The sequence below is a fragment of the Culex pipiens genome, chromosome 3 (genome assembly GCF_016801865.2).
Source record: "Culex pipiens pallens isolate TS chromosome 3, TS_CPP_V2, whole genome shotgun sequence".
Lineage (NCBI taxonomy): Eukaryota > Metazoa > Arthropoda > Insecta > Diptera > Culicidae > Culex > Culex pipiens.
The window spans coordinates 16,165,509-16,171,508 of NC_068939.1; the positions used below are offsets into that span (position 1 = coordinate 16,165,509).

Genomic DNA, 6,000 nt, shown 5'->3' on the forward strand with positions numbered 1-6,000 from the left:
CCAAAACATTTATTTATTCCCATAAAAAAATCTAATTTTAAATTTGCATAGATTTCAAAAGATGCCTATTTTTTTTAAATGCAAGAACAAATGTTTTGCAATGTAATTTAAAAAAGTTGAAAATCAATTGTACAAAGTTTCAATGAAAATTTAAATTTTCAGACATAATTTTGTTTGGCTCCTAATTTTTCGGGGAATTTCTGCAGTAGCCTTATTATATGGTATTTAGACTATACATTTACTTGTTCAACAATTTTTAATCATAAAATTAAATTTCTCTAAAGACCTGCTCAATTGTAAACACACCATGTGACAGCGGAAAGCTAACCAGTACTAGCTTCAATGGCTACGTCAAGGTTCTCTTTTATCACGTTTGCAATATCCAGGTCTCCAGGACATACACACTAGGGAGGTCCAACTGCGGATATAACTCCAACTCTCTAAAACCAAAAAATATCCTAATACAAATTTTAGCTCGATCTTACCAAGGGAGCACCTCCCCCTTTGATGTAAGTGTGTAATACCGTGAAGTACTCACATTTGAGCCACCCTAACAGAGTGTTCTCCTGCAGCACAGAAGTAATCCTGACTTCTGTTCAGTACCGTGCTCCGTTTTGCATGAGAGATATTTTAAATATGCATATCCATATAGTATTTATCTTTGCCATTGCAATCAACTTTGTCGAACTGCTGCTGTTGGCTGCTAGCGGGGTTTCAGTTCTTCCACTTTTCAGCAGTACCCACAGTTGGCACAGACTATTTTTCATGCCAAATATTAGTCGTCTCTGTCGAATGTGGTGCCAGCAGTCCACACAAGAGTTGTGATTCCGAATGCTCTGTGACCTGGAGAGCTCGAGCTCCCCCTCAGCAGTGGTACAAATTTTGATCCTGGGGAACGACTTTTGTGAGTAATATATGCATAACAGTGCAGTTGACGACGACAAAACTAGAAATGTTCGGAAATTCTTCGCCGGTTTTTGGTGCAGAGTTCGGTTGATTATGTCGTCGATTTGAGCTAGAGGGGAAATGAATTTGGCAAATTGGATTTTGAAGAGCTTTGAGATCGAAAATGAAATTCCATTAGAGGATTTTTTTAATAAACGATCATGCGTCTCCTTGGAACTCATCGAATTTAATTTTCTCAATGGATAAGCATGGTCATTTGAAACTTATGGCACGCTTGCCAAAACCATTAAAAATTTTCCCGCTTCAAAAGCTCCACACAGAGAAAAGCCACCACAAAAGAGGGGGAGCGGATTTTCCTCCCACCTTGGCAAAAATAAAAAGCATTGCAAATTGTCCATCATTATTTTCACTCTGGTGGTTTCGCACAAAGGCGGTGCGGCGACGACCAAGACATGAAAGTGATAATAAAATTCATACTCGCGAGCTCGTCGTCAATTTTCCGGTTTTTTATTGTGAGGTTTATTCCGAGCGAAAACTGCCTCCGGGACTCTTTCGAAAAAAATGTGCTTCGTTTCGTCTTGGGAAAGCGCTCTGCAAGTTGTGGCGGGCACGCTTTTCCCAAGTTTTCCTCGGTGGAACAAGAAAAAAAGAGCGATGAGAGATGAGCCATGCTGAGTGAGTAAAGTGTTGAAAGATCGTGGTCTCATTTGTCTTGGTTTGTGAAATGATGGTGATTAAAACTTGTCGGAAATATTCTAACCATGTGAGGGAAAGTGGTTTCTTTTTGCGATAAATTAGGGAAACTTTGAACAAAGAAGTCAAATTCAAATAATTTCAGGAACAAATAAAAAACACATTTCCATTCATCTCACGCCAAAAATTAATCACATACACAAAGATAAACTACGACAAAGTGACGTCACACGAAAGCTGCTGCAAACGACATCGGACGAAATTAGTTCCAGCGTCCGGGGGGGGTCAGCAACGCTTGGCAAGGACACCCAAAGACATCTAGTAATTTCCGGCCGGTGTGGTGTGGCGTGGCGACCTCTGGTTGGTGCCCGACTGGTAGGCTCCACAGAGAACTGGACACGAGCTTGCTGCTGGTGCCAATTTTTTTGCTGCTTTCTTTTTTGAGAGGAAGTCTAAGGATGAAATTGGAGCTCGCACTATGATTGGGGCGAAGATGATGATGGTGCGAACGTGGTGACTTTTTTTGGTCAAGATGAGGAAGTAATTACATATTTGAAGAATGTGGTCACAATTTGACAACAGTAGCGGCTCCAGCCTGAAAGTTGAAGCAGAGCAACTCTCACGACTATTCGAATCTCCAATAAAACATTTCAAATAAACATTAAAACTTCAAAAAACCTTTGTAATTTTTAGACAGGTTTTGCTTTTCAGTTCAATTTTTTTTTCAAATTTGAAGGAACAGCAACATTTTTAAGATCTTTTCGAATGTTAGAGTACGTTTTAATATTTTGAGTGTATCCAGAAATTTAAAATAATAATTTCAACGTTAACAAAGTAAATCGGTTGAAAAGTTGCTGAGATGGTGTTAATTGAATATTGGAAGCTTATTTGTTGATATTCAGGAAATATTGTTTTCCTGCTGGTTTTTTTTTCTGTAAGAGCTTAAGAGGCTCAGAGGCATGTATCTCAACAACCGGAAGTCTAAACTGTAATGTTTTTGAAGTATGTTTTTTTTTATATAACATGTTCGAAGTTGGCTTCACTTCACTTTAATTCATCTGGAATAGTCACATTTTTAACAAAAATAAGTTAAAAAAATTATTTGAAACTAAAAATAATTTTAAGAAAATATTTATTATAAAAAGGCAACACTGCCAAATGAAGCTTGACCATCTTTTGTAATAGCTTTATTGTTTGCATTTTTGATAATCTAAAAAACTAGCTCCATAAAATTATCAAACAACATGAAATTTGCATCATTCCATAATATTAGGTTTCGTGAATTTTCACGATTTCACGAACAGCGTAAACTTTTTAAATATTCGTGACATCCAGTAAACCTCAACAATCTGCCTAAAATTTGCAGGGTTTGTTTGACATATAAAACTAGGGCATCTTTATGCAAATTTTTTGAATGTTTTTATTGTAAAATTGACTCAGGAACACGAATTTGATAAAATTATGGCGCGAAAAATTTCTATTTTATTTTAACATTTATTTAAAAAATCGGATTTTTTAATGATTTTTTTTCAAGATTATTTTATTATAGTTTATCCAACACAAAAAATTGTTTTATTTAGTAGAAATGTTTTTGAATAAATATTTCCCTTTTTTGCGCTTGAAATCTAGGAATTAGACCTAACATTTATTTTAGAGTGTTCGTGTTTTATACCACTTATTAATTAAGTAGTAAAGAAAATGAATAGCATTTGTACCTATTATCAAATTTAAGAGCGAGTCCACGAGCAAAGCATACCCATCTCGCATTGACCTCACCAATCTGCCTGAAATTTTCAGGGGTTGTTTGTACATATAAAACTAGCATCTGGCCAAAATATGAGCACTCTAGGTCAACGGGAAGTGGGGCAAATCGGGACACAAAGTTTAAAGGTTTAAAAACGTCAAAAATCTTAAAAAGGCTATAACTTAGGCAAAATTCAATTAAATTTCAAAATTCAAAATGCATCTGAAAGGGATAAAAAAATGCAACAAAATGCAGGACAGAGCATCCCGATTGGTTAAATATAAAGGGAGTTATTGGGATTTCAGTGAAAAAAATAGCATAATTTTCAAACTCAAATAAAAAAGTGTTCCATCCAGATATCAACTCGGTTCGACCTGCAGCTTGTAGGGGACATCTGGGACTACCATCTGAGACTGAGAACGCTTTGGGTAAGGCAGTTTAACATATTAAATAGACACTTTTACTTTCAGTGATTTTTTTGGTTGTAAATTTTTGCTCGGGGGACCCCTTAGATCCCATTTTCTGGTGATAATTTTATCATATTCGTGATTCTGAGACAATTTCACAATAGAAACATGTATAAAAATGTTTATTTAGATCAATTTCAACCCTTTAAAAAAAAAAGTTAAAAAAAATCTTCGATTCACATTTATTGAAAATCAAGCTCGTTTCCAAGGAAGCTAGATGACACCAGAAAAAAACAGCTTTTTAATTTTTTTGAACTTTTATGTTTTAAAGGGTTAAAATGGATCAAAATAAACATTTTTATACATGTTTCTATTGTGAAATTGTCTCAGGAACACGAATATGATAAAATTATCACCAAAATGGGATCTAAAGGGTCCCCCGAGCAAAAATTTACAACCAAAAAAATCACTAAAAGTAAAAGTGTCTATTTAATATGTTAAACTGCCTTACCCAAAGCATTCTCAGTCTCAGATGGTAGTCCCAGATGTCCCCTACAAGCTGCAGGTTGAACCGAGTTGATATCTGGATGGAACACTTTTTTATTTGAGTTTGAAAATTATGCTATTTTTTCACTAAAATGCCAAAAACTCCCTTTAGATTTAACCAATTGGGATGCTCTATCCTGCTTTTTGTTTCATTTTTTAAGTCCTTCAAGATGCATTTTGAATTTTGAAATTTAATTGAATTTACGGAAACCGACTTAAAACTTCAGAAAAAATATCTTCATAGAAATTACTTATTGCAGCATCTATATTGCATATATTTGTTAAGCATTTCTAACAACTGCTTATTTAAATTAATTTAAACAATAAGCTTTCCTTCATAAACCTCAGCCAGAGCCTAAAGAAAGTTTAAAAAAATCAAAGTTTGAAAATGCATCTTTCATCCAATAACACTATAAGTTTTCAACGAGAATTTGTGAGTTTTTTTTTTTAGTTTTTGCTGACTTTATGTTTTGACATGTGTAAATAGTGGTACAACTTCAATTTTTTTAAATTGTTTTTTTTGGCTTGTTTACATTTACAAAAATGCTGATAACTCAGCGAAATTTTATCGGAAACTTTATGTTATGGGTAGTTTGGATAGGTATTTCAAAAAGCTTTCGAATTAATTTGCTTGGTGTAGTTAGTTCCCTACAAAGTTAGGACAAAAACTACAATTATCAAAAAAAAAAAAAATAGCTAGCGCACTGCTTTATTGAAAACCGACAAGCTCAAATGAAAGCTGAGTCTATTTTATTTGATCCGAAAAAATCAAGTATACCTCCATTTTTAGAATTTTGGTCAAATTAACGAAATTAATAAGCCGAATTTTTCCAAAAAAAATCAGAAGCCAAAAATATTTAAAATATAAAATTGTAATTTCCTTCAAAAATATGTTGTTGAAACAATTTTATTTTTTGACAACAAAATTGTACAGAACGGTTTAAAAAAACAAATTCATTTGAAATCTTTTGAAATTTCCTGTCCGAAAATGCCCAATCATAGGTTTTGAAGAATTTTTGTAAAGTTATTAGTATTTTTGTAAAAGTTAACATTTGAATTGAAACTGGGAAATTGTTAAAGGTATTGTTAAAAAAAATGCCACCGTTTCGAAAGCCACAAATGTTTATGAAATCGTCAGCATAGATTTTACGGATTCGCTTTGAAGATTTCTATCACAATGTTGCATTAGTATTTTCAATCATTTCTGTGATTTCTAGATGGAATATTTTTTATTTTAACTTGAAAATTTTGTTTATTTTCATTAAAATTCAATTGGGATGCTCCGCTCTTAATTTTGTGGCATTTTTCAAGCCCTATTTTGAAATTTTAATTTTAATAGCATCTTGCCTAAGTAACAGCTATTATTGACGTTTTTGAACCATAATACTTATGTCCTGATTTACCCCACTTCCCGTGACTTAGAGTTCTCATATTTGGCTCAGATGTTAGTTTGACTCCAAAAAACTCCTGAAATTTCAGACAGATTGGTGAGGTCTACAAAGGGGTACGCTCTGTTCGTGGACTCGCTCCTAAAAAACTTCAATAACGCAATTTCCCAATCAACTAATTTCGTTCTGATCACAAGCAATTATTGAGCCGTTCGGATTCGCCCAATATCGTTGGTCGATTTAGTTCCTTCGAATCGCAATTAAGACACTACCCACCCTCCTTCCCACCTCCCTCTGAAACAATGCCAAACTTAAT

General features: G+C 34.0%; 1 protein-coding gene across 7 annotated transcripts in view; it reads right to left on the reverse strand.

Annotated features, from left to right (window-relative positions):
• LOC120418013 (protein still life, isoform SIF type 1) overlaps nucleotides 1–6,000 on the reverse strand; it is a 258,310-nt gene that overhangs the window by 141,664 nt on the left and 110,646 nt on the right. The window lies entirely within an intron of this gene.